The sequence below is a fragment of the Erinaceus europaeus genome, chromosome 3 (assembly GCF_950295315.1).
Source record: "Erinaceus europaeus chromosome 3, mEriEur2.1, whole genome shotgun sequence".
NCBI lineage: Eukaryota > Metazoa > Chordata > Mammalia > Eulipotyphla > Erinaceidae > Erinaceus > Erinaceus europaeus.
In genome coordinates, this window is record NC_080164.1 from 84,509,776 (window position 1) to 84,529,162 (window position 19,387).

Below are 19,387 nucleotides of genomic sequence, written 5' to 3' on the forward strand. Positions count from 1 at the left end.
ATAGTTGTTGGCAGGTGGATAAGGCTTCTCATCTCCCTGTGGTCGTGTCTGCAAAACAGTCTCAACCCCGACCAAGGCCCTTTTGTATCTTCATGCACCAGGACCTCAAAGCCCTCTCTACCTGTTGCCATCATTCCCTCCCCCTCCCCCCAGAGTCTTTTGTCTATCTATTACCTTATTATACACAGAGAGGAGAGAGAAACAAAACATCACTCTGACACTTAGGATGCCAGGGATGGAATTCAAGACCCCACGATTATAAGTCCAATGCTTTGGCTAACTGAACAATTTCCTGGGTCACATTTCTTTCTCACTCTTAAGAGTCCCCCCCCCCCCAGTTTCTGGAGCTCAGTGCAATCAATACAAATCCACCACTCCTGGCAGTCATTTCTCCCCGTTCCCCCCCCCCTCATCATTTTATTGGATAGGACAGAGAGAAATTGAGATGGGAGAGGGGATAGAGAGCAGACAGACACCTGTATACCTGCTTTACCACTTGTGAAGCATCCCTGCTGCAGGTGGGGAGCAAGGGCTCAAACCCGAGTCCTTGCCCAGGTCCTTGTGCATAGTGCACCACCACCTGGCCCTCTTTGGATTCCCTTTATTGGTCAGCACCCCACCCCCATGAATACTGCTGGGTTCTGGCTTACGGTGATACTGGGGATTGAACCTGGGACCTCAGAGCCTCAGCCACTGAAGTATATTGTGTAAACATTGTTTTGCAGTTTTAATAGGTGCAGTGACAGAGTAAATGGTTTAAAACATGACAACTGTTTTTCCAGAATGGTTGATGGAGGAAGTGGCTACTTCATAATCCTATTTCTGTGGGTCCTGTCCCCTCCAAGCTTTGGAGGGTCCTGGTTATGCTTGGGCAAGGAGGGATTCCCAGGTGATCTGTGGCGAAGAGAAGGATGTAGAGATTTTTAAAAAAGAAAGAGGGAGAATGGACCCCCATCCCCATCCCCAGTCATTCCAGATGCCCCAAGTTCATCTCCACAGAATACCTCCAGTCTGAAATGCTGTCTCTGAGCCCAAGCCTTGGGCGATGGCAGGGGTGTATGAGGTGGTCAGCTTATAACTCCATTTCCACTTATGAGTCACATATTAAAACTGTGTAGCTAAGAAATCCTTAATCTGAGAGGCTCCTGGTTATGTCTCACTTCCTGACACAGTAAGCTGGTTAATGAAACACCGCCAGGCTGTGGCTCTGTGGCCTGTTCCATTCTCCCCTGTTTTCCCAAGGCCTCTTAACCCAGTTGACTGCACGGCCACCTCCTTCTTCCCTTGGCCACTGCTTAGTCCCTGCATATATGCAGGAGCACACACCTCTTCAGACAATTAAATCACACCCCAACTGCTCGGGGACTGGAGGCCAGCTGGGGTTATGTGTGCACCCTTCCCCCCACACCCTTGCTAAGTATTATTGACAAATCCATCAAGGGCAGTGATGCATCAGTTCCCACCTTCCCTAGAAGGACATTGGGGCAGCAGTGACATGCTGTCACCGTGGTAACTGCCGCAGAAGAGACCGGCCTACTAGGCTAGGTGACCTCTGTTGGCAGCATGCCTGGAGAGGCAGCCCTCGCCTAGCTGCCATGTCCTGGGGACTCCCAAGGAGCAGTCTGGTGCCCTCCAATTGATTCATTAGGCTCACAATGTATCGATCCCTCCAATTTGCAGGAATTTATGATATTGATATTGGGCTGATTAACATTTTGTGCCAGACCGGTTCGATACGTGCTGGGAACAGCTTTTAATGATTAATTGACTTTTATGATGCCATCCTGGGGCTGTCAGCCAGCCGTGAACTGTGGGCAGACCGGCTGCCGGCTGCCTCTCCAGTGGCACTGGGGCAGTGATTGAATACCTCGGAAATTAGTGTCCTCGCTGTCTCATTTTATGAAAGATAAATGCTATGACATTTAACGCAGGCCTTAATTTAGCAGAGAAGCACGCCGATCATTGGGCGATTTAATCACACACAGGTAAATAGCAGGACTTGCTGCGTCTTCTGAGTTAAGCACATAGCACAACAGAGGCCAAGTGGAGTGGGTGTTGGAGGAGCTGCCCTCCCCAACACGTGGGATCAACTAATTTGGGCTGGAGCCTAACCGCATTTTCATAATCACCTAATTTCTGAAGGCCCATGCCTGAGCCCACTTGTCACCCCAGAAGATACTGCCCTCATTCACTCTGTCGGGGAGCCTGGGCTGTGGGTAGGTGGGGAGGGGGGCCTTGGCATGAGCTGAAAAGTTGGCATTTACCTTCCTGGCCGCAGGCAGCCCTGCAATATTGCCTGGTGAGTCAAGGAAAATACATTGACGGATTGGCCACGAAGGTAAATAGCAGAGGAAAGAACTAGGCTCTGTTTTTCTAGGTGCCCCTGCCAGGGAAGGAGGGGATCTGAGCCCTCAGCCCAGTTTATGTGTTACATACAACAAAACATACACATGATCAACAGACAGTCCAGGATGGTGAGACGCCACCTTGTTCCTCCCTTCTGCAGAACAAGGCCGTGGGCTCAGACCTTCGATCTGTTCCACTGTTCATACCTTTCGTTTTAATGAAAAGACATCATTTTGGAGTGGGCCAGTCTAAACATCATATCAACTTATTCCTGTTTGTAAATATGAGGTTAAAATGGCTCTGAGGCACATGGTTCCTCTTTCTGCTTTATACATTTTGTATTTCTGTGTTGAGTTGTGTGGTGAGGGAGGGACACTCATGTGCTCTTGGCCACGGCTGATGTTCCTTTCCCCCCCCCCTTTATTGGTGGATTAATGTTTTACATTTGACAGAGTAAATACAATAGTTTGCACATGCATAACATTTCCCAGTTTTCCACTTAACAATACAACACCCACTAGGTCCTCTGTCATCCTTTTCCAGGACCTGTACTCTCCCCCCCCCCACCCCAGAGACTTTTACTTTGGTGCAATACACCAACTCCAGTTCAGGTTCTACTGTGTTTTCTCTTATGATCTTGTTTTTCAACTTCTGCCTGAGAGTGAGACCATCCCATATTCATCCTTCTGTTTCTAACTTATTTCACTTAACATGATTTCTTCAAGTTCCATCCAAGATGGGCTGAAAATAGTGAAATCACCATTTTTAATACCATAGTAGTATTTCATTATGTATATATACCACAACTTGCTCAGCCACTCATCTGTTATTAGACACTTGGGTTGCTTCCAGGTTTTGGCTATTACAAATTGTGCTGCTATGAACATATGTGTACACAGATCTTTTTGGATGGGTGTGTTGAGTTCCTTAGGATATATCCCCAGGAGAGGAATTGCAGGATCATAGGGTAGGTCCACTTCTAGCCTTCTGAGAGTTTTCCAGACTGTTCTCCACAGAGGTTGGGCCAATTGACATTCCCACCAGCAGTGCAGGAGGGTTCCTTTGACCCCACAACCTATCCAGCATTTATTATTGATTTAATAATGACTGATGATATTGTGGTATAAGAGGGGTATAATTCCATACAATTCCCACCACCAGAATTCTGTATCCCATCCCCTCCACTGGAAGCTTCCCTATTCTTTATTTTTCTGGGAGTATGGACCAAAGACCTTTATGAGATGTAGAAGGTGGGAGAGGTCTGGCTTTTGTAATGTTTTTCCACTGGACATGGGCATTGGCAGGTTGATCCATACCCCTAGCCTGTCTCTATCTTTCCCTAATGAGGTAGAGATCTGGGGAGGTGAGGTTCCAGGACACATTGGTGAGGTTGTTTACTGAGAAAAGTCAGGTTGGTGTCACAGTACCACCAGCAACTTGGTGGCTGAAAAGCATTAAGATATAAAGTAGAACAACCAACCAGTAAACACCCATGTTCAGCGGGGAAGCAATTACAGAAGCCAGACCTTCTACCTTCTGCAACCCTCAATGACCCTGGGTCCATGCTCCCAGAGGGATAGAGAATGGGAAAGCTATCAGGGGAGGGGGTGGGATATGGAGATTGGGTGGTGGGAATTGTGTGGAGTTGTACCCCTCCTACCTTATGGTTTTGTTAATTAATCCTTTCTTAAATAAAAAATTAAAAGAAAATAAAATAAAGTAGAACAAATTGCTTCATAATCAAGAACCTAAAGGTAAGAGTATAGCAGAGGAAATTTTGGGGTTTTCATGTTGGAAGAAGCTAAGAAGTCTATTTTAGGTATATTTGAAGGAGCCTATCACTCTAGTAATTTTTGCCTGTGCATACACACATATGCACACACGCACACCCACACACACATATATAGTATCCAGGGTTATCACTGGTGCTCAGTGCCTGTACTACGAATCCACTGCTCCTGGTGGCCATTTTTTCCATTTTAACGGGTAGGACAGAGAGAAATTGTGAGAAGGGGGAAGATAGAAAGAGAGAGGGAAAGATGCCTGCAGACCTGCTTCACCACTTGGAAGCATCCTCCCTACAGGTGGGGAATGAGGGGCTTGAACTCGGATCTTGCATGGGGTCCTTGTGTTTCATACTATGTATACTTAACCCGGTGCAGCATTGCCTGGCCCCTATATATTCTATGACTTGCCTCTGACATGAGTGTCCACCAGAGCATTGTCCTTGTCTCCAGCACTTCTCCACTGGTGACAGAGGGGGTGGAAGAATTGGGGACACTAAAGACACTGACTGCTCTACCTTGTGGCTTTGCTCTTTCCTGAGGGAGGCTCAGGTGACCCTCGAATCCAGCTCAGAGCAAATATGACCCACCATGTTCTTGTGGTATGATTTTTGTGACTCTTTAATCTGTGTGTTTATTTGTTTATTTGAAACAGAGAGAACCAGGACCTCAGTCTTGCATATGACATGGAAGGGTTTGAATTTGGGACCTCATGCTTGAGGTTCCTCCCTGGTCTGCAAACACACTTGAACGGGCAATGTTTGACTATGTGTATTTGTGTGTCTTTCACCCAACCTGTTAGTGCCTTCAAACTGAGGCTTGCTTGGCATGGGCTACTGTTGGTTCAGTGTGGCGTCAAGAGCCCTCAAAGCAAAGACAGGGCGAGAGCACTGGGAACTCTCAGAGTGTTTCCCTCCTGTTTGTAAAGTGAGAACACAGAGACATAATTGCTCTTGTTGGATCACAATCCCTAGTTGCACACAAGACGTTGGAAACATCTGCCCTCCCTTTGATTGGCTTCACGGCGTCTCTCTTTTCTGGCTCCTGTTCACTATTCTGCATTATATTCCCAATCGAGACATCATCTCCAAGCCAATATTTTCATATGCTGAGAGGACAACTTGGACTTGAAGCATTTCATCTGATCCAGCCCTCCACAAACCCACAGGAGAGTGTGACACGCCATGTACAGACAAATACTCAGCACATAGCTGCATGGCAGGAGTCACGATCTGCCTTTTTCTCTCTGTGCATGAAGCACCATAATTGCTTACTATGGCATCAAGGGGGAGGTGGCACTGCTGCCACTTTTCCTTGTTACTGGACATAGCAGACAAATGAATAACTCCAGCGTCACAGGGTAAAGCTGCAGTGCTGGGTGATGTAAGCCTGTGCACACTCAGGTACACACACAGGCCACACACACACACACATACATCTACACACACACACACACACACACACACATATACGCCAATATCTTCAATGTACCCATTGAGTGCATATGACTTCTGGTGTCTGGTCAGCATCGTATGTTCCAGATGTTTCTCAAATTTGAGTTCTGATGACTTCTTCTTTTTGTAAATTTATTTTTTATTATTGGATAGAGACAGAGAGAAATTCACAGAGAAGGGGGAGAGAGACAGAGAGACACCTGCAGCACTACTACCCCCACCCCCAGCAGATGGGGACCAGAGGCTTGAACCTGTTTTCTTGTGCACTGTAATGTGTGCATCTAACCTGGTGCACCACCACCTGTCCTCCAGTGTTTTGATTTCTTAACATGATCTGGCACCACTGCATGACCCCCGCCCCCATCTGCTTCTATTCTGCAAGGAGGATGAATAGGAGTGTTTGAATACTCTCTCACCCCTATCCTTCGGATCACTAATCAAGTAACTATTTTATCTTCTGGTTCTGCAGCCAGACAGCTATCAGGTTATTAGCAGGAAGCCCATGAAACCTGAACAGGAGGAAAAACGTTGATTTCCCCCAAGTCAACTGCTAGGAGACATTCTTTCTATAGTCTGTGGTTGTAAGTTTTCCAAATGCTTACCTTTCAGCGAGTTGTTTTCACTCAGGTAGAGAAGGGCATAGACAATGTGAGAGATGATTCTCTTCCAAGCCAAACTCCTTAGGAACATCTTCAGAAGTTTAAGCAGTAAAAACCCCTAAAGAATAGTAGAGACCGGGAGTTGGGCGGTAGCAGAGCGGGTTAAGTGCAAGTGGCGCAAAGCGCGAGGATGGATGTAAGAATCCCGGTTTGAGCCCTCGGCTCCCCACCTGTAGGGGAGTCACTTCACAAGTGGTGAAGCAGGTCTGCAGGTGTCTATCTTTCTCTCCTCCTCTCTGTCTTCCCCTCCTCTCTCCATTTCTCTCTGTCCTATCCAACAATGAAGACAGACAACAATAATAAGTACAATAATAAAATAACAAGGGCAACAAAAAGGGAATAAATAAATAAACATTATTAAAAAGAGAATAGAAGAGGCAGCATAATGGTTATGCAAAAGGCTTTCATGCCTGAAGCTCAATCCCTAGCATCACCACAAACCAGAGCTGAGCAGGGCTCTGGTAGAGAGAGAGAGAGCACCCAGGGCCAGGTGGTGGCACATCTGGTTGAGTGCACATGCTATAATGCACAAGAATTGGGTTCAAGTCCCCAGTCCTCACCTGCAGGAAAAATTTCACAAGTGGTGAAGCAGTGCTGTGGGTGTCTCTCTGTCTCTCTCCCTTTCTCTATCCCCCTTCCCTCTCAATTTCTGAATGTTTCTACCCAATAAATGAAGATAATAAAAAAATTAGAGAGAGCACTCAAGAGGGACAGGGAAAGAGAGAATACAAAGTTTGTTATTATTTTTAAAATGCATTAGTGAATAGTAGTCTCAAGATTACAAAATTACAAGTGTATTTCCATAGCTGCATCCACCACCAAAGTTCCATGTCCCCAACCTCCCAGCAATAACCACCTTACAGTTTTCTTTCTTTCTTTCTTTCTTTCTTTCTTTCTTTCTTTCTTTCTTTCTTTCTCTCTCTCTTCCTTTCTCTCTCTTTCTTTCTTTGTGATTTAATAGTAATTTATAAGACTATAAGGTAATAGGAGTATAATTCCACATACCACTCCCACCACCAAAATTCTGTGTCCCCACTCCACCTCCGGCACTAACCACCATAGTTCTCCTAAGGCTATATATATGATTTTTTAAAAAAAATATTATTTATTTATCCCCTTTTGTTGCCCTTATTGTTGTTATTGATGTCATTGTTGTTGGATAGACAGAGAGAAGTGGAGAGAGGAAGGGAAGACAGAGATGGGCGAAAGAAAGATAGACACCCGCAGACCTGCTTCACCACCTGTGAAGCGACTCCCCTGCAGGTGGGGAACTGGGGGCTCGAACTGGGATCCTTATGCGGGTCCTTGCGCTTTGTACCATGTGCGCTTAACCCACTGCGCTACTACCCGACTCCCTATATGATGTTTTTTCAAGATAATGTGTTTCAGTTCTCTATATTCCACTTATGAGTAAAATCATCCCATATCTGCCCTTTATTTCCATACTTACGTCACTAAGTATAATCACTGCCAATTCTATCTGTGTCATCCCAAAGGTCATATTATAGTTTTTTAAACTGCAAAGTGGTACTACATTGAGTATATTTCCCATAACTTTTTAAATTTATGCTTGTCCCCACCACCTCTATGTAGTCCTTATAGGATCCCACCCACCCCCCTTGATATTTTAAACTTTTGCTCAGGAAAATGAAAATGCACACATAAGAGAAGTATGTGAATCATATGTGCCAAGAAGGCTGACCCCATGTAGAAGTTGATGCCCCTTGTATTCACTTCTAAAGTCCTGCCTTCACTTTCTTTATAAGCCACACCTTCACCTATTACAACTTCTGGGTGTCCTTCTCTTTTCCTCTTCCGTCTCAGATAAGGAAAACAGTGCTTGGCTTTGTCAGGTGTTCTCCAGATGGTCTTTTTTCTCAGTGAAGGTGCAAAAATAAAAGTTCCTTGTCACAAATGTTCCAAGTACTGGTGTGTTGGGAACACTGTTCACTTATGGTGAGCAAAAGGAAGTATGGAATATGAACATAATTAGCATAAAGCTGACATCAAAAGTCAAGAGCATACAACAGACATACACAAACTCACATGGGTATAGGAAGTTACTGGTAGAAGTCGCTCTCTTTTGCTGCTTGCCTTTTTTTTTTTTAGCTCTCCTTGCTTTTCTTCCACTTACCCGGACCGATGAAGCCATTTCCCTGAGACCTGCACTATCTAACTGAATGGTGGTAAACAATGCTTAAGAACTGTGGCCTATGCTACAGAACTAGCCAATCTTTCCCTTTTTGTTTATTTTGCTGCCAGTTTTTATATACCTAAGTAAACTTGTGTTGTAATACAACTCCTATTTTGTTATACCCCTAGCAAAAGTGTCCAGAAGCTTTTAATTTTTTTCAGAAGTTTTTTTTCATGTCTAAATGTCTTTTTTTAAATTTCTTTCTTTTTTCCTTCTTTTTAACATTTCATTTTATTTTTAATTTCTTTATTGGGAGATTAATGTTTTACATTTGACAGAGTAAATACAATAGTTTGCACATGCATAATATTTCCCAGTTTTCCATATAACAATACAACACCCACTAGGTCCTCTGTCATCCTTTTTGGACCTGTATGCTCCCCTCCCCCCCCACCCATCCCACTTTGGTGCAATACGCCAATTCCACATGAGGTTCTACTTGTGTTTTCTCTTCTGATTTTGTTTTTCAACTTCTGCCTGAGAGTTAGCTCATCCCATATTCATCCTTCTGTTTCTAACTTATTTCACTTAACATGAATTTTTCAAGGTCCATCCAAGACTGGCTGAAAAAGGTGAAGTCACCATTTTTAATAGCTGAGTAGTATTCCATTGTGTATATATGCCACAACTTGCTCAGCCACTCATCTGTTGTTGAACACCTGGGTTGCTTCCAGATTTTGCCTATTACAAATTGTGCTGCTAAGAACATATGTGTACACAGATCTTTTTGGATGGGTGTGTTGAGTTCCTTAGGATATATCCCCAGGAGAGGAATTGCAGGATCATAGGGTAGGTCCACTTCTAGCCTTCTGAGAGTTCTCCAGACTGTTCTCCACAGAGGTTGGGCCAATTTACATTCCCACCAGCAGTACAGGAAGGTTCCTTTGACCCCACAACCGCTCTAGCATTTGCTGCTGTTACCTTTTCCGATGTATGACGTTCTTACAGGAGTGAAGTGGTATCTCATTGTTGTCTTTATTTGCATTTCTCTGAAAATCAAAAACTTGGAGCATTTTTTCATGTGTTTCTTGGCTTTTTGGATCTCTTCTGTGGTGAATATTCTGTCCATGTCCTCCCCCCATTTTGGATGGGGTCATTTGTTATCTTGCTGTTGAGTGTGGCAAGCTCTTTATAAATTCTGGTTATTAGCTTCTTGTCTGATGTATGGCATGTAAAGATCTTCTCCCATTCTGTAAGGGGTCTCTTGGTTTGGGTAGTGGTTTCTTTTGCTGTGAAGAAGCTTTTTAATTTGATGTAGTCCCATAGGTTTATACATGCTTTAGTCTTCTTTGTAATTGGATTCGTTTCATTGAAGATGTCTTTAAAATGTATGCGGAAAAGAGTTCTGCCAATATTTTCCTCTAAGTACCTGATAGTTTGTGGTCTAAGATCCAAATCCTTGATCCACCTGGAATTTACTTTTGTGTTTGGTGAAATATAGTGGTTCAGTTTCATTCTTCTGCATGTTTCAACCCATTTTTTCCAACACCATTTGTTGAAGAGACTCTGCTTTCCTCATTTAATAGTCTTGGCACCTTTGTCAAAGATTAGATGTCCATAGGTGTAGGGCCTTACTTCTGGGCTCTAAATTCTATTCCACTGGTCAGTGTGTCTATTCATGTTCCAGTACCAAGCAGTTTTGATGACAATGCCCCTATAATACAATTTGAGATCAGGGAGTGTGATGCCTCCAGTTCTGGTCTTTCTTCTCAAGATTGTTTTGGCAATTCTAGATCTTTTCTGGTTCCAAATAAACATTTGTACCATTTGTTCTATTCTCTTAAAAAATGTGGTTGGGATCTTTTTGAGGATAGCATTAAATTTGTATATGGCTCTGGGTAGTATATTCATTTTGATGATGTTAATTCTTCTAACCCATTAACATGGACTATCTTTCCACTTCTTTGTGTCTTTATTTCCTTGAGTAGTGACTCATCATTTTCAGTATACAATTCTTTCACTTCTTTGGTTAGGTTTATTCCTAGGTATTTTATTGTTTTTGTTGCTATTATAAAAGGAATTGATTTCTGAATTTCATCTTCTTCTAAGTTAGTGTTTGCATAGAGGACTTTTGAATGTTAATTTTGTAGCCTGACCCTTTACTGTATTGTCTGATGATTTCCAAAAGCTTCTTGCTGGATTCTTTAGGTTTTTCCTATGTATACTATCATGTCATCTGCAAATAAGGAGAGTTTGAGTTCTTCTCTTCCTATCTGTATCCCTTTAATTCCTTGCTCCTACCTGATTGCTATGGTAGGAACTTCCAACACTATGTTGAATAATAATGGTGATAGTGGGCAGCCCTCTCTAGTACCTGATCTGAGGGGAAATGCTTCCAGTTTTTTACCACTGAGTATGATGTTGGCTATAGGTTTGAGGAATTTTCCACCTACTCCCATTTTTTGTAGTGGTTTGATTATAAAGAGATGCTGTATTTTGTCAAAGGCTTTCTCTGTATCTATTGACATGACCATGTGGTTTTTGGTCTTGCTTTTATTGATGTGGTGGATCACGTTGATTGACTTACATATATTATACCAACCTTGCATGCCTGGGATAAACCCCACTTGGTCATGATGAACAATCTTTTTAATATACTTCTGTATCTGGTTAGCTAGAATTTTGTTCAATATTTTAGCATCTATGTTCATCAGAGGTATTGGCCTGTAGTTTTCTTTTTTGGTTGTGTCCCTGTCTGCTTTTGGTATCAGAGTGATATTAGCTTCATAGAAGCTGGAAGGGTGTATTCCTGTGTGTTCAATCTTCTGGAAGACTTTTAAAAATAGAGGTATTAGTTCTTCCTTGAAGGTTTTGTAGAATTCATTTGTAAGACCATCTGGTCCAGGACTTTTACTCCTGGTGAGGTTTTTGATAATTGTTTCAATTTCATTAGCTGTGATGGACCTGTTTATGTTATCTAGTTCCTTTTTACTTAATTTTGGAAGTTCGTTGGTATCTAGGAAATTGTCCATTTCTTCCAGGTTCTCTAGTTTGGTGGCATATAGTTGTTCATAGATGTCTCACATGATATGCTGAATTTCTGCGGTGTCTGTTGTGATATCTCATTTTCCATTCATGATCCTATTCATGTGGGTCTTCTCTCTTTTTTGTTTTGTGAATCTTGCTAAAGGTTTGTCGATATTGCTCACTCTTTCAAAGAATCAACATTTACTTTCATTGATCTTTTATATGATTTTCTTATTTTCAACGTTTTTTATTTCTGCCATAACTTTAGTTATTTCTGTCCTTCTGGTTGCTTTAGAGTTCCTTTGTTCTTCTTCTCCTAGGTCTTTAAGGTGTGCAATCAGGCTGTTTATTTGTGCTTTTTCTTGTTTCCTAATGTGTGCCTGTATAGCTATGAACTTCCATCTCAGTCCTGCCTTAGCTGTGTCCCAAGTATTTTGATAGCTTGTATCTTCATTTTCATTGAACTCTCAAAACACTTTGATTTCTTCCTTTATTTCTTCTTTAACCCAGTAGTTATTAAGTGGTGTACTGTTGAGCTTCCACATTTTGTGACTATTATTATTATTAATCTTTGGTTGATTATTAAGTGTTAGTTTAATTCCAGTGTGGTCAGAGAGATGCTTGGGATGATTTCAGTGCTCTTGAATTTGATGATGCTGTCTTTGTTGCCTAACATATGGTCTATCCTTGATAATGACCCACGTGGACTTGTATAGAATGCATATTCCAGTTTCTTGGGATGAATGACTCTGAAAATGTCCAATAGTTCTAGTTTATTTATCTCCTCATTTAGCTCCCTCATGTCTTTATTGATTTTCTGCCTGGATTATCTGTCAAGTTGAGAGAGTGGGGTTTTGAAGTCCCCTACTATGGCTGTGTTGCTATTAATATATTGCTATAGCTCTTTCAGTAGATGTTTGATGTATTTAAATGGCTTCTCATTGGGTGCATAGATGTTAATAATTGTTAAGTCCTCTTGATTGACTGATCCTCTGAGCATTAAGTAGTGTCCATCTCTATTTTTTTAAATTTTATTTATTTTAAAGTCTATGGTGTCAGATATGAGAATAGCTGTTTCTGCCCTTTTTTGTGGGCCATTGGTTTGCATGATAGTTTTCCACCCTTTCACTTTGAGTCTATGTTTGTCTTGTTGATTTAGGTGGGTTTCCTGTAGGCAGCATATTGTTGGTTTGTGTTTTCTGATCTATCTTCCTACTCTGTGCCTTTTAATAGCTGACTTCAGGCCACTGACATTTATTGATATCAAAGACTGAAGATATTTTAACACCATTCTTGTAGATTTTTAGAGTGTTCTGATATATGGCCTATTTATGGTGGTCTGACTGTTGATAGGAGACCTTTCAGAACTTCTTTCAGGGCAGGACTGGGGACTGGGGGTTTGAACCCTGATCCTTGCTCATGGTTATGTGTATCCTACAAGGTGTGCAACTTCCCTAAATGTTTCTTCAGTATGCAGACACAAAGACCAATTTCTGGGTCTTCTTGACCTGATTCTCTATTCCTTCTAGCACTAGTAATTTCTTTGCCTGAGACCACAGAGTAAGTGTTTGTGTTAGCCTAACTCTGGTAGGACCAGGTCACCTGGCCTTGAGTCAGTTCTTGGCCTTTCAGAGGAAGTTGGCTTTGCTCACCCTCAAGTGGGTTTGTGTGCCAACTCTGGGACAGGTTTGGTAGGCAAGTAGTATTTTGTTTCCCTTAGCTGCCACCGCCCTGTTTCCTGTTCCAGGTGGGAAGGATTTAGTTGGTGACTAAAGAGTTGAGCCCTTGATTTTTCTTCCCTCAGGTGTAGCTCTGTCAAAACGAAGAATTCCTGGGCTGGCAAGATAACTTACCTAGATGGTATACCTTCTTTTGACATACCTGTGACACAGATTCAAACTTGGCCACCACTGCACTGAAGGAAGCTTTGGTGCTGTGGCCTATCTATCTATCTATAATTATGTAATAATGATTGACAAGATTGTGATATAAGAAGGGTACAAGTCCATTCAATTCCCACCACCAGAGTTCCATATCTCATCCCTTCCATTGGAAGCTTTCCTATTCTTTATCCCTCTGGGGATATGAAGATCTTTATTGGGAGCTGAAGGTGGAAAACTTTGCTTCTGTAACTGCTTTTCCACTGGACATAGCTGTTGGCAGGTCAACCCATACCCCCAGACTGTTTCTATCTTTCTCTAGTGGGGCAGGGTTCTGGGGAGGGAGGTTTCAGGATACATTGGTGAGGTCATCTGCTCAGGGAAGTCAGGTTGGCATCACAGTTCCATCTGCAACTTGGTGGCTGAAAAGCATTAAGATAGAAACCAGAACAATTTGTTTAATAATCAGGAACCTAAATGTAAAAGTCTAGCAGAGGAAATTTGGGGTCTTCATGTTAGAAGGAGCTAGGAAGTCTATTTTAGGTTTATTTCAAGGGGTCCATGTTACTGTGATCTATCACCTCTCTCTCTATCTATCTATCTATCTATCTATCTATCTATTAAATGATGGTGATACTAATAACTGCAATGTAGGTGGTTCTTGACAGATCTAGCAATACAAATTTTTCTTCAGTGTTAATGAATTGGATGTTTGCATCTTATCCCACCACATTTACATGTTGAAACTTTATCCCCAGTGTGTGGGGGATTCAGAGGTGGGACCCATGGAGGTGATCAGCTCATCCTAGTGGAGCCTTTTTGTTGAAGTAAATGCCACTACAAGAGGACCAGTTCACTCATGTTCTACCCTGTGAGGACTCAAGAGGTTGGTGAGGTCTGCCACCCACTAGATGGTCTTTGCCACAACCATGCCATACCAGCAACCCAGTGGTAAACATTCCAGTTCATACCTATACCCAGATTGAAGACTTATCTCTATCTGCATCTTTCACTGCAGAGTCTGTGTAGATTAGACACCAGTAAATATGATTATAAAATAAAGTAATAAGTCTTCATGGAATTTGAATGGTTAGGAGGTCAACTAAGCTTGTTTATTGAGAGAGAGTCCAAAGAACTATCAAATTATCATTTTATGCAGTGCTAGGGCTCAAACTCAGTTTATTACACATGTAAGGCAAGACTCTATCTCTGAGTCACTTCTCTAGCTGTCCTATGGTACCAATTCTCTTTACACTCAAGATTATTAGTAAAAAAAAAAAAAAAAAAAAACCCAGGTTATTGAATCAGAAAAAAAATAGTGTAGTATAACAGACCCTCATGCAACCTAAATACCCACCCAACAAACAACTGAATGAAGAATCTGTGGGATATATCCTCCATAGAATACTACTCTACAAGGGCTGGGTGGTGGCATCTCTGGTTGAGCACACAGGTTACAATGGACAAGGACCAGCATTGGAGTTCCCAGTCTCACCTGTGGGGGGGAAGCTTTGCAATTGATGAAGCACTGTTGCAGGTATCTTTCTGTCTCTCTCTCTCTCTCTTTCTGTCTCCCCCTTCCTTCTTGATTTCTGTCTATTTCTATCCAATAAATAAATAAACATAATAAAAAATAAACTAATAAAATAAAATGCTACTCTACAATGAAGAAAGATTATATTGTGTCCTTTGGAACAAAATGGAACTAGAGACAATTATGCTTAGAGAAGTAAGTAAGGAGGTAATAGACAGCTACTGCATGGTTTTACACCTATAGTGTCTGGAAAACTGAAACACATGAATTTTCAAAAAAAAAAACAGGAAAAGGAGGAGCAAATGAAGAGGAAAGAAAGAAAAATTTAAGAGATAAAAGTTTTAAAAAGTAAAGAAAAAGAAAAAAATCAAAGGAAAGATTTTAGACTTACTGGTTCTCTTTATTTCCTGACCATGACAGTGACAAGATATGGAGAACTCAAATGCATATACTTAAAGTCTGGGGAAGGAAATCCATTAGCCACAAGAGTCTATACTCACCTGTGGGTTGGTGAGCTTTTGAAGAGATCCTGTCATATTTGGTTCAGTTTTCAGGTAATTTTCATTGCTTTTCCTAGTTAATTGGGGAGAGCAAAACATAGCAGCTGCTACTCTTCTCTGAGGTCAAATGGAAGTTGAACAGTGACAATGAGAGGAGACAGGAAGAGGAGAAAGGCAAACTCTCCTCTGAGTCTGCTGGTCTCCAATGGCTCTCTGCTTTTCCCTGTGTTTGTATATCTAAGAATACATTTTCCAATTGCATGCTAATTACCACATCTGTGGCTTCTATTGTATCTGACATTTTCAGGAAACATTACCATTCTAACTTGCAGATTAATAAAGCTGGAGACAAAGTTGACCCAGTGGACATCATTTTTTATTATTTATTTATTTATTTTTTATTTAAGAAAGGATAAATTAACAAAACCATAGGGTAGGAGGGGTACAACTCCACACAATTCCCACCACCCAATCTCCATATCCCACCCCCTCCCCTGATAGCTTTCCCACTCTCTATCCCTCTGGGAGCATGGACCCAGGGTCATTGTGGGTTGTAGAAGGTGGAAGGTGTGGCTTCTGTAATTGCTTCCCTGCTGAACATGGACGTTGACTGGTCGGTCCACACTCCCAGTCTGTCTCTCTCTTTCCCTAGTAGGGTGGGTCTCTGGGGAAGTGGAGCTCCAGGACACATTGGTGGGGTCTTCAGTCAGTGGACATCATTTACTTGACTTCTCAGAAAGCTTCTGATAACCTTCCCTCCTAAAAGGCCATTATGGACAACAAACCATCACAGAGTAGAGAGTAAAATTCTATATATTGCAACATCTGAAAGAACAAAGCAGGAAGTTGGCAGTAATCTGACAGTGTTGTGTGTTATTCATCTCAGACAGGCAGTTGGCAGTGAAGAAACTTAAGAAACAATAATAATCTTTGCTTTTTCATGAAATCTAATGGGGGGGGCTGGGTGGTAGTGTAGTGGGTTAAGCTCATGTGGTGTAAAGCATAGGGACTGGAGTAAGGATCCCAGTTCGAGCCCCCAGCTCTCTGCCTGCAGAGGGTCGCTTCACAGGTGGTGAAGCAGGCCTGCAGGTGTCTATCTTTCTCTCCTCTTCTCTGACTTCCCTCCTCTCTTGATTACTCTGTACTATCCAACAACAACAACAGCTATAGCAACAATAACAATAACAACTGCAACAAGGACAACAAAATGGGGAAAATAGCCTCCATGAGCGTTGGATTCTCAGCGATAACCCTGGAGGCAATAGAAAAAATAAAGAAGTCTAATTGGCTTGGAGAAAAATTCAGACTCTGTAAAGAAATTAAATGACTGCTATAGAAATGGCTCTGTCTACAATGGGGCTGCTGCCCGTGATGGAATAAAATGTTTGAGGGATGGGACCAGTGAGATAACTCCTATCATGTTGTAGAGCCACAGAGTTGAACACACATGCTACAATGCACAAGGACCCAGGTTCAAACTCCTGGACACCACTTGCAGTGGAAAGTTTCATCAGCAGTGAAACAGCTCTGCAGATATCTCTCTCCTGTTCTATCCCCCTTATCTCTCAAATTATCCCTGTAAATAAATAAATAAATAAATAAATAAATGGGTATAGATTTACCTGCCAACACCCATGTCCAGTGGAGAAGCTATTACAGAAGCCAAAACTCACATTTTCTGCATCCCATAAAGAATTTTGGTCCATACTCCCAGAGGGAGAGAAATGACAGGGGGAAAATGAACAAAGATATCCAAACTCCAACTCCATCAGGACCCAGAGAGAGAAAAGGAAAAAGGGAAGGGCATTTGGAAGTAATAGCAGGTTTAGGTGTGACTTAGAATGGAAGAGAAGATGCAACCATGGAAAAAAACGGTCAAAGGGGCCAGGGGGTGGCACACCTGGTTAAGTGCACACATCACAGTACATAAGGACCCAGGTTCAAGCCCCTGGTCCCCCCTGCAGGGGGAAAGCTTCATGAGTGGTGAAGCAGGGCAGTAGGTGTCTCTCTGCTCTCTTCCTCTCTGTCTCCTTTTCTCCTTACTATTTATATCTCTATATATCCAATAATAAATAAATGATAAAGTCAGCATCCAAATGCTAGCTAATTAAATAGTCACAGGAGTGAGTAAAGTGTTTGAAGAATTGTCATCACAAATGCAGACACAACAAATGAGACTGGAAGAAAACACTAACTATCTCAAGGTTATTAGAGAGCTGAAAGCTGAAATAGCTGAGCTAAGAACACAACTAACTGAACAAGCTAAAACAGTATCAGAAGAGGATAACAAAATAGATGAACTCCAAAAAACAGTAGAGGGGAGAGAGAATAGAATAAACAGGGCTGAAAAGAATATTAGCAAAATTGAGGACAAATTAAAGACAACTAAAAAAGAAGCAAGAGATCTCAAAAAGAGATTAAAAGACACTTAAAACAACAACAGAGACCTATGGGATGACTTCAAAAGAAATAACATACACATTAATGGCTTACCAGAGGAAGAAACCGAGGGAGAAGAAGGACATAATAGCTGAAAATTTTTCTAGTCAAGACAACATAAAAGGCATAAAAGTTCAAGAAGCCCAGAGGGTCCCAAACAGAATTAACCCAGACTTAAAGACAACAGGACACATTATATTTAGAATGGAAAGGAATAAGGATAAAGAAAGGATCCTGAAGGCTGCAAGAGAAAAACAAAGGGTCACCTACAGAGGAAAACCCATAAGATTAGCAGCAAATATCTCTAAACAAACATTACAGGCCAGAAGAGAATGACAAGACATCTATCGAATACTCAATGAGAAAGGCTTTCAACCAAGACTACTGTATCCTGCTAGACTGTCATTCAGACTAGATGGAGGCATAAAAACCTTCTCAGACAAGCAACAGTTGAAAGAATCAACTATCACCAAGCCTTCCCTGATAGAAGTTCTGAAAGGTCTCTTATCAACAGTCAGACCACCATAAATGTGCCATATATCAGAACACTCTAAAAATCTACAAAATATTCACCACAGAAGAGATCCAAAAGGCCAAGAGACACATGAAAAAATGCTCCAAGTTTTTGATTGTCAGAGAAATGCAAATAAAGACAACAATGAAATACCAATTCACTCCTGTGAGAATGTCATACATCAGAAAAGGTAGCAGTGACAAATGCTGGAGAGGTTGTGGAGTCAAAGGAACCTTCCTGCACTGCTGGTGGGAATGTCAATTGGTCCAACCTCTGTGGAGAGCAGTCTGGAGAACTCTCAGAAGGCTAGAAGTGGACCTACCCTATGATCCTGCAATTCCTCTCCTGGGCATACATCCTAAGGAACCCAACACACCAATCCAAAATGGACTGTGTACACACATGTTGTTAGCAGCACAATTTGTCATAGCCAAAACCTGGAAGCAACCCAGGTGTCCAACAACAGATGAGTGGCTGAACAAGTTGTGGTATATATACACCATGGAATACTACTCCGCTAAGCTATTAAAAAATAGTGAGTTCACCATTTTCAGCCCATCTTGGATGGAGCTTGAAGAAATCATGTTAACTGAAATAAGTCAGAAACAGAAGGATGAATATGGGATGATCTCACTCTCAGGCATAAGTTGAAAAACAAGATCATAAGAGAAAACACAAGTAGAACCTGAACTGGAGTTGGTGTATCACACCAAAGTAATAGACTCTGGGTGGTTGGTGAGGAGAGTTCAGGTCCTGGAAAACGATGACAGAGGACCTAGTGGGTGTTGTATCATTATGTGGAAAACAGAGAAATGTTATGCATGTACAAACTATTGTATTTACTATAAAATGTAAAACATTTATTCCCCATAAAGAAATGAAAAAAAAAAAAAGAGCCACAGTAATGGCTGGTAGGTTCCATGGACAAGGATTATGTATTTATTTATTTATTCCCTTTTGTTGCCCTTGTTGTTTTATTGCTGCAGTTATTATTGTTGTTGCTGGATAGGACAGAGAAATGGAGATAGAAGGGGAAGATAGAAAAGGGGAGAGAAAGATAGACACCTGCAGATCTGCTTCACCGCTTGTGAAGCGACTCCCCTGCTGGTGGGGAGC